This window comes from Canis aureus, chromosome 1 (assembly GCF_053574225.1).
Source record: "Canis aureus isolate CA01 chromosome 1, VMU_Caureus_v.1.0, whole genome shotgun sequence".
In the NCBI taxonomy this organism is placed as follows: domain Eukaryota; kingdom Metazoa; phylum Chordata; class Mammalia; order Carnivora; family Canidae; genus Canis; species Canis aureus.
Window position 1 is genome coordinate 21,044,632 of NC_135611.1, and position 20,082 is coordinate 21,064,713.

General features: G+C 44.6%; 1 protein-coding gene across 4 annotated transcripts in view; it reads left to right on the top strand.

Moving 5' to 3' along the window:
* Nucleotides 1-6,238: 6,238 nt before the first annotated feature.
* CCDC68 (coiled-coil domain containing 68) overlaps nt 6,239-20,082 on the top strand; it is a 51,101-nt gene continuing 37,257 nt past the window's right edge. For 3 of the 4 annotated variants that reach the window (XM_077892287.1, XM_077892270.1, XM_077892297.1), the window contains exon 1: nt 6,804-6,907. The gene's annotated coding sequence lies outside the window, so the exon portion shown is untranslated. Of the gene's footprint in view, nt 6,317-6,803; nt 6,908-20,082 lie in introns of those variants that run through there. The other variant, XM_077892278.1, reaches the window with a different exon arrangement.

Consider the following 20,082-nt stretch of genomic DNA (forward strand, 5'->3'; position numbering starts at 1 on the left):
ACTTTTTGGGCCTTGTTAGATTCAATTTGATAATATTTGTTTGAGAACCTCTTTGAGAACCTCACATATGTGATTATGAAAGGCATTGGCTGGTCACTCTCCTCTCCTCTCGTAATAGTCTTGCTTGGTACATTTTCCCTGGCCTTGGTACTACTAGCAGTACCACACCTGCTAGTCGTACCCTGCTATCTTTTGCTGACAGAGGCTGTTTTCCTCCTTTTTAGCCACTTCTGCCCCCATTTGGGCCAAGGGAAAATAATGTTAGACCACAGGGCAATCATCTTGGATATGCAGCTTTTTACCATTGCCATAATTTTGCTGATCAGAAGGCTGTCCTGAGTGTGTTGCCTGTAGCTGGAAAAGGGTTAGTGTTTCCTGCTCTTTTTGTTCCAGGATGAATTATTTAAACCTTCGAGGTAGCATTTAGGAATATGGAAACGATACATCAGCCATCTGCAACCGAGGTGATTACCGGAAACAACCGGGCCATCTCTTCTTGTAATAGACCCTGAAGCAGGGGCCTAGATGAACATCCCAGGACGTGAAAATGCGTCCCAAAGGTTAGCTGGTCTTTTCTAGACACCTGGATAGTTTTCTCATCCTTACAATACAGAATAAAATGGGATTTATTATTCTAGCTACTGCTAAGGCAGAGCAAACCAAGCTCATCACAGAGAGAAAAGATATAACAACCAAAATTTATTAAATACAAAGGAAGATCTCCAACTGTGTGCTTTCAAAGGGAAATTTAAAAAGAAAATGAAAGAGCAACTAGTTATGCTAAGATAGCAATAATAGTTTTAAACAGTGATATCCTTCAGCTGGTCACATTGGTTCATCCCTACCAAGAGCTGGCAGCTTTTGTTTGGTTGGTGCCACTCCTCAATCAGTAGGCACATATTTTGAACATTTCCCTTGGTTATGTTATGGTTTCTGTGTCCATTATGTGAAAAGAATCTTAGAAAAAGATAGACCTGTTTAGGCAGACTTGTATATACAAGCAGACATCCATTTATTGTTCATAAATATTTGCTAAGTGTCTTACTAACGAACTCAGAACAACTGGAGTTTCATTTCCCACAGTGATTTTTCCTTCTTTTCTTAGCAGAGAACAAGAAAAATATATTATCTGAACCTTTTAGGTTTTGCTCCCACCTCTCGGTTTTGTCTTCTATTAGTTTCTGGTGGTCCAGCTGGACTGGTCTACTTGGTAGCTCACAAATCTGCCTGAACATTTACTTTCTTTGTGCCTTTGCCCATGCCCGAGTTCAAGAGGCTCCCATGCTCCCCTGTGTAACATGGTACTTGATGTGAGAAACAAAAGCAAAAGAAAAACTAAATTTGCTTACTACCCACAGCCCACTGACAAGTCCTTGAAACAGGCAGAGTGACATTCCTCTAAGGACTCTGCTGCCTTGATGACTCTGCTAAGGGCGAAAGGCAATCTTAGCCCAACCCCCAGGATCCTGTAAGTCTACTTTTTTTTTTTTTTGAGATTTTATTTATTTATTCATGAGACACAAAGAGAGGGAGGCAGAGGCAGAATGAGATGCGGGGCTTGATCCCAGCACCCTGGGATCACGACCTGAGCCAAAGGCAGATGCTCAACCACTGAGCCACCCAGGCGCCCTTGTATATCTACTTTTTTTAACTTACAAAGATTCCTTTGGAAACTTCCTTTATCTCTAATCCCCAAAATATATGTCGGCTATCATCCCCCAAGCATATGACCCACCAATATATATCTGAAGGATCTCATGACTGTGGTTTTATCAGACAGTAATAAATGACCTTTTCCCAATAATGGCTAGCCCCCTCAAGGTCCTGGAAGCCTTGTTTCCAAAATTCCTTAGAGATTTAGGCTATCCCTAACCACCCCCAACCTAAAAGTCTATAATGGGTCGCTCCTCATGACCCCAATGCAGCTCTTTCTGCCCACAAGTCCTGTCCTTGTGCTTCAGTGAAATCATCTTTTTTGCACCAAAGACTACCCAAGAATTTTTTCTTGGCCTTTGGCTCTGAATCCTAACATCTTTTCTACATCAGTACTTATTCTTAAAACCCAGTTCCGATCCTATCTCCTCTTGAAGATTTCCCTTGGGCGCTGACCAAAGTCAGTACTCTCTCTCTTAGTCATCTAGTACTGGTTAGCTGTCCTACTAACCAGGGATAGTTTGTTGTTTGGGAATATTTTAATTCACTATGTAATTGTATTTGTGGTTATTTTCCATGAGCATATGTCCTACTAGTCAGTGACAGTTTGTTGTTTGGGAATATTTTAATTCACTATGTAATTGTATCTACAGTTATTTTCCATGTGCATATGTGACCCACCCATTTTAAAGTGCAAATTCATTGAAATTTAAAATTATAACAATTGACCCCAATGCGCAGCAAGGGAGCTGGCTACAGTAGATAGACTGTTGTCCCCAGCTGGTGAGAGACATTTAGGTACATATAGTACATTCTCTGGCTCAGAGTTCAACCTACAGGACTCCAGGGGCTTATAGAGTTCAATTCGGTTAAGATCAGATGCCTTAATTTCTACATTTTCTTCTCCAAACCTGGGAAGACTGTAGGTATGGGGAAGGAAAAAAAAAAAAAAAAAAAAAAACTTGAAAAATCTTCCAACATCAGGTACTCCTTAGGGTGGTACTATGGAAGGGGAAAGAAAAGATAATGGGGGGCAGAGGCATCACTAAAAAAGGAATAGCAGTGATACAGGAGAGCTTGGTTCTTGTCTCACGGAGTGGAGGAATGAATCTGGAGGACACAGGAGAGTGAATAAAAGGATGGAAGTTTATTAAGTAAAGATACAGAGAAAGCTCTCAGAAGTGAGAGGGGTCCCCACAGGGCTGCCACTTCGGGCTTGTAGGGTTGGTCTTTTATGGAGAGCCTAATCAGGGAACCTAAGTCCTTTTAACATCTCCATTGATATCACCATTGAGTAAGGCCTAGTGATCAGGTCTTTAATGGCTTACTTCCTCTTCAGGGTCTGGTAATTCTTTGTTGGTCACAAGTAGCTCTTATAACAAGACCCCACCTCCGGCACCTGGCACAGGATGGTCTGGTTTGCTTATCTCTGGTTTACTTTCATCTCCACATTTTTTGGGGATTTCTGAGAGCCTGATAATATGGCCCCCTGCTAGCCCTGCCTAGCCCCACCTGTCCCTAACTCAGGAGCATGCCTCCGTCATAACCTTGCCAAACCTTCTTGATTTTGTGGCATAAAAGATGAAATATTAATAACAAAACTTATAAAACTTATTTGAATCAAGTCAATCAAATTGAACTTATTTTATCAAGTGCTTTGGCAGCACAGTTGTGGCAGACAGAATGATGGCCCCTCAAGGATGTCCAGGCCCTAGACTCCGGGACCTGTGCGTATGTAATCTTCCGCTGCACAACAGACTTTGTAGATGTGGTTAAGGATCTTAAAATGGGGGAGATTATCCTGGATTATCCAGTTGAATGCAATGCAATCCCAAGAACTTTTGCAAGTGAGACCGAGAGAATCAGAGTCAGAGAAAGATACGTGGCTGGTTTTAAACATGGAGAAAGGGGCCAAGAACCAAGAAATGCAGGCAGCCTCTAGAAAGGACAGAAAAGGCAAGAGAGCAGATTCCTAACCCACAGAACCGTAGGAAAACAGATGTGTATTTTTTTAAGCAACCAAATTCAAGGTAATTTGTTACAGCAGCCACCGGAAACGAATACAGCAACAAATGCAATATATCCAGCATTTCGTGGGAAGACCTAAGTGGGCTGCTCAGTCAGCGGGGGATCTCAAGGGAAGGGTTCCCTGTACCGACTGAATAAATAAGCAGGAATTTCCAGGTGAGGAGGAGGAGGAGAAAGGACATTCTAGTCTGTGGGGTGAGGATGTGCTCGTGTGGGGAAGTAGAGCATAAAAAAGGACTATAAAGTGAGAAACAAGAGAGGGCTTGTTTGGGACAGTACACAAGCCATGTCCCCTTATTTGCAAACGAAGTGGTGTTGTGGCAAGAGAGGAAGCAGGAGGGTTGGAAGAAGGGGAATTCTCTGCCCTGGGGTGGGGCTTAGGCTTTCAACCCGAGGTCAGTGTTTTAATGCATGGTAGTGGCCTAGGTGGTGATGGTGATGGTGATGGTGATGGTGATGGGGTGTGTGTGTGTGCACTGGTGGAGGGGGGAGCTGAAATGAAATCTCAGGATTTGCCTTTGAAAATATACATCACACCCAATTTCCTCTTAGCAGGTAACTCCCAAACGGAACCCAACAGCAGTGATGTCAAATGTGAGGCCCGCGTGAGCGCTGCGAGTGAGCAGCTCGGGGCCCTGGACTTACGGTCAGATCCGCGGCTAGCGCGCCCCGAGGCCTGAGGCCGCCCCTGCTACTTTGTCTTTGCCCCGAAATCTTTCCTTTATACTGAACGCCCTACACAGGGTCATAGTGTCTATTCAATGAGGCTGCCGAGGGCCGTTTGTGGTGCTTTCCTCCCTACAACCCATGACATTCCAAAAAAATTCACAATATTAAAATACCAATACTTTTTTTTTTTTTTAAATGTGGGTAATATAGGTAAAATGTGAAGTAAGGCAGTTTCAGAAAATACCGTCATTTAAAATGATTTATGTAGGGGCTCCCGGGTGGCTCAACGGTCGAGTGTCTTCCTTCGGCTCAGGGTGTGACCCTGGGGTTCCAGGATGGAGTCCTGCCTGGGGCTCCCCGCATGGAGCCTGCTTCTCCCTCTGCCTGTGTCTCTGTCTCTCTCTCATGAATAAATAAATAAAATCTTAAAATGATTTACATATATTCTGACATAAAAATGGCAATCAAATGCTACAACTATAAGAGAAATTCATGAACATTGATCTAGCTCCCTTTCAATTTCCAACCTTTAAGACGTATCACTGGAGTTTTAAATTTAAGGATGCTTTATGGATTTTCCTGAGCAGCACTATGTAAATTACAAATACTTTATAGTTCCATATTTTCTTTAATCCTGAGTGATTCCCTGTTCTCCTCCCCAGAAAAGTCATTAAAATTATTTAGGTAATGGTGCATTTGCAGAACTATGAAACACAGTCAACACTTGGTAGTGGTTAGGACCATTAGTTTTATTAAATCCTCTCTCTTCCTCCAGGAAAGTGCACAGAATTTGCACCTGCCCCTCTGATCTGGTCAGTTTCTCTGGAGTGTGGTGGGACTTAAATGCAAAATGGGAAAAACACCTAAGTATTACTATTTTTAGTAACTTTGTCCAAAATGCTTAAAAAGTAGAAAAGCTTTTCACTCTGTGGTGCTGGATTACTCACTGGGCTCTGGATCCCATGCGTACCTGGCAAAACTGGGACTAATGGGGCAGATTTCCCTCTCCAAGGAAGGTTAAGGTCAGAAAGGGGGGCACCCACAGAACCCAGGGCGGCTCCCAGATTCCAGCTCAGGAGGAGGAAGTGGAGGGTTCGCAAACGCAAACCCATCAACCCCCGGCCCCATAACAAACAGTCCTCAGCAGCTGGATTTCTTCAGTGTTTAAAGTAATTATAAACAGCCCTGGCTACTGGGAGCCGGAGGGGTCTATGAATATATCCGTATCTATTAATAGAACCTCCAGGACTAGTTAAGCAAAATCTACTTAAAGAAACATCAACTTTCACTTCTCCAGCTGCGTCTCCATCTACCGCTTCATGTGCTAGGAGAACAAACAACAGACCCAACAACGTTTCTTTGGTCTTTCTTTGGGGGGGGAGGGGGGGCTGGAAACCCCTCCTCATGGCTTTCCCAGGAAGATTCAGAATCCCCTCGGATGCTAGGGGATTGGGCTGCAGTTTTCTGCGTCTGGTAAACGGAGACAGGCGGAGTCCACAATGAGGGTTTGCTCCGCAGCCCCTAAATGTCTATGAATTTTCTTTTTTTTTTAATTTTTTTTATTTTTACTTTTTTATTTATTTATGATAGTCACAGAGAGAGAGAGAGAGGCAGAGACACAGGCAGAGGGAGAAGCAGGCTCCATGCACCGGGAGCCCGACGTGGGACTCGATCCCGGGTCTCCAGGATCGCGCCCCGGGCCAAAGGCAGGCGCCAAACCGCTGCTCCACCCAGGGACCCCTGTCTATAAATTTTCAAAGGGACCCGGGAGCCCAGCCGAAGGGCCCAGGAGTCCGGGCTGGGACCGCCCGAACCTCACGGTCGGCGGCTCGCGTCACCGCCGGGCGCTCGGGGCGGGTGTCGGCGTCCACGCCGGGGGGGGGGGGGGGGGGGGGTCCGGGGGGGGCAGGGGGCGGGGACCGCGACGGGCCACAGGTCCCCGGACCCACAGGCTCCAATGCTAGAGGTAGATGCCCTCCCCCCGCCTGAGGTCACAGGGGCCGGGGGGCGCGGGGGCGCGAGGGGCGCGGGGGATGCGCGGGAGGTCACGGGGGCGCGGGAGGTCACGGGGGGAAGGCCACGGAGGCGCCCGGGGCGCGGGGGGTGCGGGGGGCCCTGGACGCCCCTGCGCTTCGGCGTCAGTCTGCCATCGCCCCCAACTGAAGTTTTCCGCGGAACGAGGAAGCCCCGAGGCGACGAGCGGCGCCGGCAGAGCCCTCCTCGGAAGCAGCCGCGGCCCCCTTGCGGCCCCGCGCGGACCGGAGCGCAGGGTTGGGGCCCCGGGGCGGGTGGGGGGTGCCCAGGAGCGGGGCGCTGCAGGCGGTGCACGGGGGGAGGAGGGGGCCCGGGGCTGGGGGGAGCGGGAGGGGGTCCCGAGCGGGCGGGCGCGGGGCGGGGCGCAGGGCGGGGCTGCCCCGGAGCGCGGGTTCCCCTCCCACCCCCCCCCCCCGCCTCCCGGCGCCGACCTCTGCCCCGGGCGCAGCCTACCGAGGCGGAGCCCGACCTGCCGGCGCGGGAGGTGGGACGGACGGCGAGGCCCGGAGCCCCGCGCTGCGAGGTAGGCGAGCCCGGCCCCCGCGACCTGGCCCCGCGGATCACCCCCCCGCCCCCCGGGCAGGCGCAGCCGCGGGCGGTCGGCGGGGAGGAGCCCACCCTCCGGGAAACGACCACCTCCCCCCGCCCGGGGCGCGTCTGGCTTCTTAGTTAGGCTGCTGTTTGGCGGTGCCTTTGCCGTCGGGAGTCCCCGGGTGGGTTCCCGGGGGGGTGTCCCCCGAGGTCCCCGAGGTCGAGGGGTCGGGACACCTGCGTCGTCCTCCTGTGGCGCCGTGACAGGTCCCTGGGCCCAGAGCTTCTAAGAGCCCAGAGCTTCTAAGAGCACAGAGGGGTGAACACGAGTGGTCGTCTTCCCCTTATTCTTTCCTGCCGGCCCTCGGGCTGCAGGTGCCCTCGGGCCGCAGGTGCCAGTGCCCTTGGGCTGCAGGTGCCCCCGGGCCGCAGGTGCCCCCGGGCCGCAGGTGCAGGTGCCCTCGGGCTGCAGGTGCCCCCGGGCCGCAGGTGCAGGTGCCCTCGGGCTGCAGGTGCCCCCGGGCCGCAGGTGCAGGTGCCCTCGGACTGCAGGTGCCCCGGGCCGCAGGTGCACGAAGCAGCAGAACGGCCCTCAGGGCGACCGCTGTCCACCGTCCTGGGGATTGGAAAGCTGCAAGTTACAGAGCTCATGGCAGGCGCGCAAGAGAGCCTTAGTGTCTTACACAGGACAGCTGTTAGGGACTGAAGACGTGGCTGTGATTTTTAAACCCTTCAATAGACGGGGGAATATATATATGTAATGTATAAAAATATATAAACATGTGAAAATATATGATATATAAGTATATAATGTATACAAAGTATATAATATGTAAATGTATGAAATATATAAAATATACAATATATACATATATAATATATAAAACATGTTTATATTATATATTGTATTAAAATTTTGATGTATAAATATATATATCATATATATATAAAATAAAGATCAGAAGAAGCAGTTAGACCCAAACATAACTGAGCTCCATTATATTATAGTTGTTTTACTTTAGGAATCCAAACTTTCTTTACTATCTTCTAGTAAAGACTACATGAAGCCACAAGGGAAATTATTCTGCATTTGCAATAAGAAAAAGAGAATCTGCCCTTTTGATTTTACCTAATGTTATTAAATATTCAGTTCTGGAGAAGTCTGGTTTTTTCAGAAATGTGATCTGAGCCAGAGTCTCAGGTACCCTGGCAGACACAATCGGCGCTGTTGTTTCCTGTTACCGGCCTGCTTCCCCCCACACTCCCCCCCAACACTGATTGTTTTAGAGTGAAGGCCCCTGACACAGAGGAATTTGTGCCTAAGGCAGGGTATACCCTTGTGGCTCCTCTGCTATTTCCAGAAAGAATGAAAACAGCCTACACTTCCTGCAAATTTCTTAAGGTTCCTATCTTTGTGACTTGGTGAATAAATTTGGTAACTAAAGCTCCCCTAACTAAAATTTTGAAATAAATATGCTATTTCAGTTATATCATTCACCTTTATTACTTTGTGAATGGATAACAGGCATGTTATTTGTTAGCTGATTGATTTACAGTGTGCTGGACAGTGGGGTTGTAATCCAAATTCTGGCTGAGGCTGAAAAATTAGGTGTATATTTATTTGTTTGGGATCGTGACTGAAAACAGAAAGAACTGAAAGTTTGGAAGGGAATTAAAAAGTCATGGTTTCGAATCTCTTGAACTGAGATATTTATATCAAAATTATAGGCCATTTATCAATAGAAAATAAATTCATATTGGCCAAATGTTACTATCAACTTAACAAGGTGTTTAAGCGAATTTGCATTTTACTAAGCATGAAAACAGCCATCTACATGGGTTTGGAAAACAAAAGCGTGAATGTGTGCGCGTTCAGTTTTAGAATCTGTCTGTGGTATGTGTGGATTTGTGAGCCTGTTCATGCATTGGTTGAGCACCTGTTGGGCAGGGCACTTTGTTCTGAGTTCAAATCAGGTAAGAAGGGGTGGATACAGCTTTGTGTAGCTAAGTCACATAGTCACATTCCTGTCCTCATGGAATTTGCACAATGCTGGAGTTCTCCAGAACACCTTGGGATCCTAGATAAGAACCATATCATTGATCATCTATCAATTTTGACAGTGACTGGAACTAGATTATCTTCAAATTTAAATAGTCAACTCTAAAAATTATAAGGGACCTTATATATTATTCAGGTCGGTGTTTTTCTCTTTTGTTTAGATTGGGAAACAATTTAGGAATCACATGTTCTGAGTTTAATATGAAAAATTGAGATGTTAAGCCTGAAAGAACTAAATATCAATTTCATGCAAATTAAATACAAACTAAACTTGTAGTAGTGGAAGCCAATAATTTAGCATATAAATCAATGAATGAAAATTTTCAAATTGAGAAAATTCTATCTATCACGTTATTTTTTTCTGTGAATTAGAAAAATATAACTACAATTATACTCTACCCCAGAGGAAAAGACTTACTTTATCCAAGGCATTCTTGCTTTTTTTGTTGTTGTCATTGTGGCTGTTCTTTTAAAAAAACACCTTTATTGGAGGTGTAGTTTACACACCCTAAAATATATCCACGTGTATATTCAATGATTTTTAGTAAATCTATGGGATTGTGCAATCATCATGACAATCCAATTTTAGAGCATTCTCAGCATCCACAAAAGATTCCACCTTCCTGGGGATCCCTGGGTGGCTCAGCAGTTAAGCGCCTGCCTTTGGCCCAGGGTGCGATCCTGGAGTCCCGGGATTGAATCCCACGTCGGGCTCCCTCATGGAGCCTGCTTCTCCCTCCTTCTGTGTCTCTGCCTCTTTCTCTCTCTCTCTCTCTCTCTCTCTCTCTCTGTCTATCATAAATAAATAAATAAACAAATCTTTAAAAAAAAAAATGATTCCACCTTCCTATGTGTTACAGCTTTCCTCAACCCCACCCCCAGGCAACCATTAATCTACTGTCTCTCTGTTTAGATTCGCTTTCTGGACATTTCACACAAATGGGGTCATACAATAGATGGTCTTTAGCATCTGGCTTCCTTCACCTAGAACAGTGTTTCTGAGGTTCATTCAGGGTGTAGCATGTATCAGTAGTTGGTTCCTTATTATTGCTACTATTTCATGCCATTGTAAGGCTGGTCTACGTTTTGTTCACCAGCTAGTAGAGTTTTCTGCATTTACATTTAAGTGGTAAGACAGATATTTTGGTCCAACTTCCATGGTAGCATAATTTGAAAATAATTGATAGGAGCCAACCTCTTATTTGTATCATGAAAAATATATTTCTGTATGGATTACTGCTATTTTCTGTGATCTTCCTTTGATATTCCCATGAGAATAGTAAATAGTAGACCCTGTGCAAGTAGCAGAAAGCATCAATCATTTGGGATTCTAGGTTGGACTTGGAAGATGTTTCACTCTTGACATTAACATGTGTGAAAAGACTTCACCTCCTTTGCTACATTTTCTTCACAAAGGACGCATTTAGAGTGGGTGAATTTTGATGATTGACCTAACAGCGATAACTGAAGTACTCTCAAAAATACGAGTGCATCCTGGGGTGCCTGGGTGGCTCAGCGGTTGAGCATCTGCCTTTGGCCCAGGGCGTGACCCCGGAGTCCTGGGATTGAGTCCCACATTGGGCTCCCTGTGCGGAGCCTGCTTCTGCCTCTGCCTGTGTCTCTGCCTCTCTCTCTCTCTCTCTGTGTGTCTCTCATGATTAAATAAATAAATAAAACCTTTAAAATAAAATGAGTGCTTCCTAATAACATTTTAGTGGCACACTTAACATAAAGCATGAGTCATCTATAGCCTCAAGCCTTAAAAAGTTGAAGGGAGTGCAAGTGGATTTATAAGCTTTTAGTTTTGTTATTCTGTGGTTTCTATGATTGTGCTAAAGAATGAAGACAGATACAACTGCTAATTTATTAAATCAGGCTCTAGTTTGAGCTCTTAGAGCAGAGAAAATCTAAAACAGAACAAAATCCCACTTCTTTTTTCTCTGGGACCTTTTTAAAGACCTAGATCAAAATTATAGCTCACCAGCCAGTGGTAGTGGTTTTCTGTGTGTTGTCCAGAGAACAGACCAAATCAGAACTAACACTGAAAAGCATTGACCTTTTTGAATTACCTTTCCTAGGAATCAGGAACATTGACCAGCAGTTCTGGTAGAGCCGTTCCCTTGCACACCTCCATTCACCTTGCTTTGTGCCAACTACTACAGCAAATGTATTCTTAGAAGGTTATGCTTGACAACTTCTGCTGAAAGATCCTCTTAGAAGGATTTTTCCGGTTGAGTAGAAACCCTTCTAGAAAAAGGTTCTGTGAAACTAAAGAGAAGACAATAGCTACTACTGAAATTACACTTTCCTATTGGGGGAAAAAAAGATCATTAATAGAACTTAAAGGTCTATTTTATGGGCAACTTAGAATGCAACGGACTTTATTTTTAAAATTATAAAATTTGAAAACAAAATAGTCTAGATTAAATAACAGTTTTCCATGGCTGCATGTGTTCATTTGGAACTGTTTTTTCTGCTTGAACTATCAGAACAACCTGCTGAAATCCCTGGGTGGGAACACTGCTTTTGATGATCCGTGATGGGATGAATTAATCAGACTCTACTGGTAATGCCTTTTTTTTTTTTTTTTAACTTGGTAAAGGCTTAAAAAAAATCTCTGGAACGGATGCGTTTTTCTAGACTTCCACTGACCACATCGTTCTAAATGTGTCCTAAGAGTCATATATCATTTACAGGACTCTCTCCTCATCCTTCCCACTTTCATATGCTCTGAAATTGGCGGGGACGAGCTGCCTCAGTTGTGTCTGTTCACCTGCAAGAGGGAGGCTTGATCAGCGTTGAGCTGTGAGTGTCTGTGAGTTATTTTGATGAGCTCACTCACTCATGGCTCCTGATGACGTCATCTGCTTTAAGGAACTAGATTTTACCCAGAACCAGAAGCTGCCTCTCACTCTGGTATCTTTCTGTGAGCCCCCAGATTTGGGGAACACACTGCCCTGCCTGTGTGTCAATCTGATGTCTTCCTGGGGTGGGAGGGCCTGGCTGCCGGTGGTGGCCTTCCTGGACAGACTTTGAAGTCACTGACCCAATAGTCTACGTGCAAATGGGCCACTGTGAAGAGTAGAAACAAGTTATGCATCTAGAAAACAATTAAGGAGCGGTTGGGTAGATGAGATGAGGGTTCAAGGCTCATGAGTTAGACTTAAATCTTGTCGTGGCAAATATTCTTACTTACTTCTTATAGACTTCTATTGACTTCCTCCTACTTTTCCACATTAGTGAATAATAAGTATGGGTAACTTCTTAGGATGTTTAAGATTTCCCTGGGCCTCCTCTGTCACCATATGGAATGTCAGGCTTCACTGGCTACTCTTGTGGCAACAGTGGTTCTACTTTGCCTTTTAACAATCCTGATTCCATCACTGTTTTGTTTTGTTTGCCATTTATATTGTTTTGGGGTCACTAATTTGAACAAAGGGAAACAAATCCGGCTAATTGTGACTTCCAGTTAGCTCTGATAAAATCAGTGAAGGTCCTTGGCTTTTAAGGTCTCAGTTGTACTTTGCTTTCTCTAAGCTGTTGTTGCATTATTATTTTTTTCAAATAAAAGTTTATGAGCTCACCTTTTTTAGTAGAGTTCTGTAAGTTTTGACAAATGGTTTCAGTCACAGAACCATCATCACCTTCAAGATACAGAACAGTTATGGGGTGCCCGGGTGGCCCAGCCAGTTAAGTGTCTGCTTTCAGCTCAGGCCATGATCTTGAGGTCCTGGGATCGAGCCCCACCTCAGGCTCCCTGCTCAGTGGGGAGTCTGCTTCTCCCTCTCCCTCTGCCTCCTCCCCCCTACTCTGCTCATGGGCTCACTCTCCTTCTCAAATACATAAAATCTTTTTTAAAAGATATAGAACAGTTATGTTATTCTGTTCCCCACCAGTATTCCCCTGTGTCCCCTTTGTAGTCAATCCCCCCCCCCCACTCCCAATCCCTAGTTAACCACTGATCTGTTTTCTGTGACCGTAATTTTGAATTTTCTAAATCTCATATAAATAGAACTAGAGTATGTAGGCTTTTGGATCTGGCTGTTTTCTGTAAGGAAAATGCTTTGGAGATTCATCCACATTGTGTGCATCAGTACTTCATTCTTCTTATTGATGATTAGGATTCACCTATGGATGTATATTTGAATTTTCCCCAGTGTTTGGCAATTAGTAACATCTGTGATGTATGGATCGTAGACCTTCATTTCACTTGGGTAAATACTTAGAAGTGGGATTGCTGGTTGTACAGTGAGTGCTTAACTTTATAGGAAACTGCCTAAGAGTTGTCCAGCGTGCCTGCCCATTTTGCATTCCCATCAGCAACAGACAGGAGCTCCAGCCACTCTGTATCCTCATTCATACTTACCTCCTTACTGGAAATTTTTTTATTTTTTATTTTAAAAAATATTTTATTTATTTACTCGTGAGAGACACACACACACAAACAGAGACAGAGACAGACAGAGACTTAGGCAGAGGGAGAAGCAATCTCAATGCAAGACTCGATCCCACAACGCCGGGATCATGACCTGAGCCGAAGGCAGATGCTCAACCACTGAGACACCAGATGGCCCCTGGATAATTTTTTAAATGAAGTAAATTATGTTGGAGCTAAAATATTCCAGGATGAGTTTAGGAAGCTAAAGATATTTTGTCTATTCCTGAACCTTTTACTCTTAAAATATTTTATAAAGTCACAAGAGATATTTTCTGAAAGGATACTTTCCTTTTAAATGTTACAAATGACTAAGATAAATGTCATTGACGTATGCTTTTTTTCATATGCTCTTCACTGCCAAGTCCTAAGTGGTTTTTGAGTTGACTGTTAACTGAGGTCAATACAGGATGGATGGTCTGACTAGAAGGGTGGACAGTGAGGGGACAGCTGAGCTGAGGCTTTGACACTTCCAAGCGATGTCCTATAGCAGATGCCCGCTATGGGCTGTGGGTGTCAATATGATGATTTAATATTCTTTAAATGTGCATGACGGGTCAGACACTTCGTGAAGCACTTTTTGTGCACTGTTCTGTTTAATCCTCGTATAACTCTGTGGTAAATTCAACAGTTGCATCTGAAATTTTCATTTGGGGAAGCTGAAGCCTAGGACGTTTGAAAACTGTTCAGAGGCCACCCAGCTAGCAGGAAGTAGCACAGCCTTGTGCACAGCACCCACCAAGTCCGAAGCCACCATTTTTAAGCCATGAGGCCACACTGCCTCTCTCCAGGGAATAAATCTACTGGGACAAAAACATCTGCTCACGGTCCTAGAGGATGCACCAGGGAGCTCACAACAGGAGTTACTTGACGGTTACTCAGTGGTCTGACTACTAAACTAGCTTGGGCCCAAAAAATTAGGCTTAGAAATCTGTTCAGAATGCAGCAGAAGGCAAGGTGGTGAGCTGGAAAGACCCAGCGGACTCATGGCTTGACCTCCACGACCATCACTAACCAGCTGTTTTGCTTCATCTTGCTCAGCCTCCTTTCCTCATCTGTAAAGTAGGAATAGTAACACAAACCTTTCAGGGTGTGTGTGAGGATTATTATTAGGGTGTGTGAGCACCCTAACCTGCATGTAGTAGGTGCTCAGCAGACTCTGGTCCCTTCTCCCCAGTGTTTCCCCAAAGTGGATGGGACTCACGTGATTTGCTCCTTTTCACAGTTTAGTAGCCATACGGGGCACTGGGTGAAATCTTCAGCTTTCAAAATTTCAAATTATGCCAATGAACTATGAAGATAGATTATTTCCTTACAAAGACACCAGGATTTAAGGCCAGTATATCTGGGCCACCTGGTATATCAGGTGGAGGTCAATTGATGACCTTGAAAACCTTGAGTCACTTTTCTGTGACTTGATTGCATTATACCTGTGTACATGGATGGACTTAGATAAAGCTGTAGATATATAGATGGTAGGTATTGTTGTGCAATACGTTGTCATGATTAGTTTTGACAAATTTTTTTTTAAAGATTTTATTTATTCATGAGAGACACAGAGAGAGGGAAAGAGGCAGAGACATAGGCAGAGGGAGAAGCAGGCTCCCTGTAGGGAGGCTGAGGGGGACTCGATCCCGGATCCCAGGATCACACCCTGAGCCGAAGGCAGACGCTCAACCACTGAGTCACCCAGGCGTCCCTACTTTTGACAATTTATGGGAAATGATTCTTCAGTAAATGGCACAGTGTTTATCAATCCCATTTATTTGTATTTTCCATGTGTGCCGATATTTCAATCTTTTTAAAAAACTGAGATAGCTTTTATTTCATATCTAAGAGTTTCTGTAGCATTGGCTATGATGTAAATATGTGTTTGTATATAAATGAGTATCACAAATGAATAAAATTAATTCTACTTTAAAAATCTTAGTTTATTACTTGAACCAAAGTTATTACTACTGGAGCTAAGGTTAACCATGCATGTCTTCTGATACAGTGTGCATCGTTTTCCGGTAAAATACACAGTCACCTGAGATTTAGCCAGCTGACACTGGATGTCACCATTGTGCTGTGTAATGTAGCTGCAGAACAGGTGTGTTGTTTAATATTCAAGACACGGTCAGTCTCTTCAAGAGTTTGGAGATATGTTAGCATTTTTCCCCTCATGTAACCTAATTACCCTAATTCACTTTTCTTGCAACTTACTTTTGCAGCTTCTAACATCGAAGCTCTCTAGAAGAGTGACCAAGAATGATGACGAAACAATATTCAATATTGTCAGCTCAGAACTCAGAAACTGTGCTGAAACCCATCAGGGCTCTTGGTTGCAAACCTGTCAGTTAAGTTCATTGGCTCTGGATAACAAATTGAAAAGGAACTTCCCGGTTTAGAAATGGGAGAATCCAGTGTGCTGGTCCCTCAGCCAAGAGCAGGCTATCACAGGAGGAGGAGAGGGTCCTGGCATTGCCACTGGTCACTAGATGTCACCACTGGTGTTCTTGCTCCCTGGACACAAGGCAGCACTCTGTGAGGGACTCCTTCCCTTCTCAGAATAATAATGAGGTTTTCACTGCCTCCAGATTCAACAAGCCCCAGGGCCAATCCCTTTACTGGCATTTCCAGATGGGAGCACCTGGTTGGCTGAGGGTTGGCTGAGTCTAGGTGTTGAGTTGAGCACCCGGTTGGCTGAGGGTTGGCTGAGTCTAGGTGTTGAGTTGAGCACCCGGTTGGCTGAGGGTTGGCTGAGTCTAGGTGTTGAGTTGAGCACCCGGTTGGCTGAGGGTTGGCTGAGTCTAGGTGTTGAGTTGAGTACCTGGTTGGCTGAGGGTTGGCTGAGTCTAGGTGTTGAGTTGAGCACCTGGTTGGCTGAGGGTTGGCTGAGTCTAGGTGTTGAGTTGAGCAGCTGGTTGGCTGAGGGTTGGCTGAGTCTAGGTGTTGAGTTGAGTATCTGGTTGGCTGAGGGTTGGCTGAGTCTAGGTGTTGAGTTGAGCACCTGGTTGGCTGAGGGTTGGCTGAGTCTAGGTGTTGAGTTGAGTACCTGGTTGGCTGAGTCTAGGTGTTGAGTTGAGCAGCTGGTTGGCTGAGGGTTGGCTGAGTCTAGGTGTTGAGTTGAGCAGCTGGTTGGCTGAGGGTTGGCTGAATCTACGTGTTGGCCTGTGCTCCAGCCCAAGGGAGTGAGGAAGAAGAAGTCTTTTCCCGCAAAGACTCCTACAGGTGGTGATTCGGCATATCTGAGAAGGAGAATCAAGTGCCGGAGAGCCAAAGCATGCCATGCGTCCACCATGGTGCCTTCGGGTAGCACCCAGAGAAGTGAGTTGAGAATACCACTGGGCAGTCAACTGAATTTTAGTGTCCCTTCTATCCCCTGACGTCTTGGCACCTGGCAGTGTCCCACACTTTGCTTCAACCCTGAGGGAGCCATACCAGCCAGGGCTAGACCTGTTCTTGGTAGCTGAGGAGACACCTCCTTGGGCAAACTGGAAGTCTTAACAAGTTTCAGTCTATTAAAAAAAAAAAAAAAGTCCCTGCTACATCAAAAGAAAAGGGAAAAAAAATTAAAAAAAGTAAAAGAAAAGGAAAGTGGTAGGCTACACTGTGTACTTTAGTGTTTCATCGACTACCACTCCAAGCAAATTCCAGCCTCTTCTCTTACTGCCCCTTTGCCTGGAACCCTCATCTCCCAGGCAGCCACACAGCATCTCCTCCTTTCATTCAAGTCTTTGGTTCAAATGCCACTGCTTCAGATTGGCCTTCCCTCACCACTCAACCACAACAGCACCTCCTTTTGTTCTGTTGCCCTTCCCTGCTTTTCTTCCTCACGCTTGTCCCCACCTCTCAAGTTCCCAAGTGTTCCATTGTTTTATAACATCTGTCTTCCGTCTGCGCTGAAAGTCTCATGAAGGCGGGGTGTCTGGTGCACCTCTGGGGTCACAGCACCCCACACAGCTCTATTCAATAAACGTTTCATCTATGAATGACTCAATCAAAGGTTAAATAAATGATGAAAATACCTTTGTTAGAAGCTCTGAATACAAGCAGTTGCCTGTACTCATTTCTTAGGACTGCTGTAACAAAGCACCGCGGACTAAGTAGCTTAAACATAGCAATTGCTTGTCTCACGGTGCTGGAAGCCAAAGTCCAAGGTCAAGGTGTTGGCATGGTTGGGTTTTCCTGAGGCTGTGAGGAAGGGCCTGTTCCATGCTTCTCCTCCAGCCTCTGGCGGTTTGCTTGCAGTTTTGGGCATTCCTTGGCGGGTAGAAGCATCACCTTGAGCTCTGCCTTCAGCTTTACATTCTCCTGTGTGCACCTGTGTCCGAATTTTTATAAAAACACCTATTGTATTGGATTAGGAGACCAGCCTATGCCAGGGTGACTTTGCCATAACTAATTACATCTGTAATGATCCTATTTCCTAATGAGATCACATTCTGAGATACTGGGAAGTTAGAACTTCATCGTAGGAATGGGGAAGGAGCAATACTCAACCCCATAGCAGTGCTTCACATGTGTTTATTGTATAATGGATAAGCCATTCTCATGTCATTAAACAGAGAAGTAGGTTTGCTTACGTTATCCTGGGCACCCAGTGATGTGTTGGTTTATGGCACAGATTACAATTAATGTGTATGAATCACTTTGTAAACTGTAAACTGTTCATTAGATGTTAGCATAATCAGTTGGGGATGTTGATGAATTATTGATGTGTTATTGAGAAAGAACTGATACCATGGATTTTCTTGTCTTAAAATCCCAGAAGCAGATCTTCCTTTATAACCTACCTGGGTCTGCAGATGGTTTAAAATATTACCCGGTTCGTCTCTACTACTCAGACTGCTTATCAGCAATAATTGTGGATAATGGATTATTTCATTTACTCATTGGACAAACATACAAATCATTTATTATGTGCTATGCACTGTTTTAAATGCTGGGGAAATGTTACCTTGCAAACGACCCTATGTTGTTTATTGTTTCTCTCATCATTAGTTATTAATATTATCTGAAATTTGCTGATAAGGAAACTAAGGCATAAGTGGTCGAGAAAGTTGTGCAAGGTCACACAGCTACTGAGTGGCAGAGGCAGGCCGTGAAACCAGGCGGTCTGCCTCTAAACCTTTTCATTGGAGAATGTTCTTTCTTCATGGAAAATCTCATGGAAAAATTCAGTGTGTGACAAAACAAAGCAGAAGCGCTTTGGTTCAAGTTGGGATGGCAAAGCCCTGTCTACTTAGCACCTCCCGTCCCCTGGGAGCCCTGTTTGAAAAGCCCTGATCTGGGAAATAACACCTCTTGGCGTGATGCCACTTATAAGCTGTCTTCAATCCACTGTAGCATAAAGCAAATAAAATTCTTTTCTCACTTTAATTAACTGATTGTGTTTTATTTTGAAAATTTTATCTGCCTAATCTACTTCTGGCAGAAATAAAATGCTAAGATGGATTTTCCCCAGGATGGTAATGCCATATGGCAATTTGGACTTTGCTGGCTTAAGTTCCCCTTGGGTTTCTTTATACAAATCAAGGACTGTGATCACAAAAATTTCCTGAATCAAAGAGAGGAATGGAATTGGATTTCGTTTGAATAGAGCTGGATGTAAACTTTGCAACCAGATGGGCATAAACTACCTCCTCTGTTATCGGCTGCGTATCTTCTGTGGTTATTGATAACATAAAATAATAGGAGCAATGGTATTAACCATTACTGCCCATTGAGTGCCTGCTGCAACCAATGAAGTTAAAAAAAAAAAAAACCACTCTGTTTTACAACTCTAGGTGTTTTATTATCCCTATTTTACAGACAAAGGTAAGTTGAGGCTAAAATTCTACGTAACTTGTTTAAGATGGCCCAACTAGTGAGTGGAAGAGGTTCGGTGTTTTGAGAAATATCAGTGATAAAGGAGCCGAATTCCTTGATATTAAGAATAAAAGGCACAGAAGAGAGTATGTTTAGGACATATAACGTGGGGCCTGGTGTGATTTTCAAATTATGAAAGACCGTGAGAATGCATTTGGGATCGCTCCCAAAGACTGATTAACTCCTATGCTGAAACACCTCTCATCATTTGTTAACATACACAGTGGGTAACATATTAAAAAGGAAAAAAAGAATGCAAATCGATCACATGGGACCGTAGATCAGGGAGGATTGAACCGGAGAACCAAATGGAACTCAGACCACATTGGTTGTTCTGCTCACTTCTATTTTCCCACAGATTTTGCTCCCACTTCTGCTCCATCCTAACCCAGGGGTCAGCAAACTTATCCCATGAAGGACCATATAGTAAATATTTGGGACATTGCTTGCCACATATTTTCTCTGCTGTTGTAAAGCAAAAACAGCACAGACAATATGGAAATGAATGGCTGTGGGTATTGCAAACTTTCAAGTATGAACACTAAATTTGAACAACATATAATTTTCATGTGGCACAAAATGATGTAGCTGTTTTGATTTTTGTTAAGTGTGTGTGTGTGTGTGTGTGTGTGTGTTCATTCATTTTAGACCATTAAGAAATGTAAGCACCATTGTGACTTTACAGACTGTGCAAATAGGTGGGAAGCCAGACTGGGCTCACATGACTGCTGACCACACTCAGGCTTGATCATCCCCCTCTGGTTTTCAGACACATGGCTTATTGTCTCTATGGGTGTTTCTTTTACTTCAAGTTGCATTT